Raw genomic sequence first — 795 nt, forward strand, 5'->3', positions numbered from 1 at the left:
AGGAACATTATATTATTATGATAAGCTTATTATTAGTGAAAGATATTAAATTTTTTTATTTAATAAATATATTAAAAATTTAAAATTTTTGTATATTCAATAAAAATTGTTACGGCCTGGCCCAAATATAATGTGGGCCGATCCAATTCATAGACCACCTAACTCGAACGGTCGGGTATGAGCCGCCCAACTATTGACCCAGACACGCGTCTTTAGCAACTCATCATTACAGCTGTAAGAGGAAATTTCGAGGAAGGTGGGTCTGCTCTTGCGGGACCCACTTCTGACACAGTATATATGGGGAGGGTCCTATCCTTCCCCCAAAGTACGACACACATCACTTTATACCTTTTTCGCCTGCACACCTGACTGACTAGAGCGTTGGAGTGTCTTTGCAGGTGACACCCTCCTTCTCCACACGAAGAGCTCAGAACGTCGACTACTCCACCTCCAACCCAGTAACCCGGCACCAGGCGATTTCCCGTCTCATCAACCGAAGCTTCACTCTGACCCATCCAATACCCGAGCAACCGTCCAAAAACTTTTTCAATTTGTAATCTTAACATGATGGATAAATCCTAAAACCTAAAAAAATTTATTGATTACAACTTTTAGTTTTTTCATCAAAGAATGTTTTATTTGGTATTTTGTTCGACGGATTAATTAGGGCTTTCAGTTTGGTAATAACAACAATTATTCCACCCAATTAATGTCATTTTGAGTGAAAGGTTATTGGTGGCCCAATTCCGAAAATTCCATCTGCTAGGAATTGAAGTTTGTAACAAAAAAAAAAAA

The sequence above is a fragment of the Arachis ipaensis genome, chromosome B08, assembly GCF_000816755.2.
Source record: "Arachis ipaensis cultivar K30076 chromosome B08, Araip1.1, whole genome shotgun sequence".
NCBI lineage: Eukaryota > Viridiplantae > Streptophyta > Magnoliopsida > Fabales > Fabaceae > Arachis > Arachis ipaensis.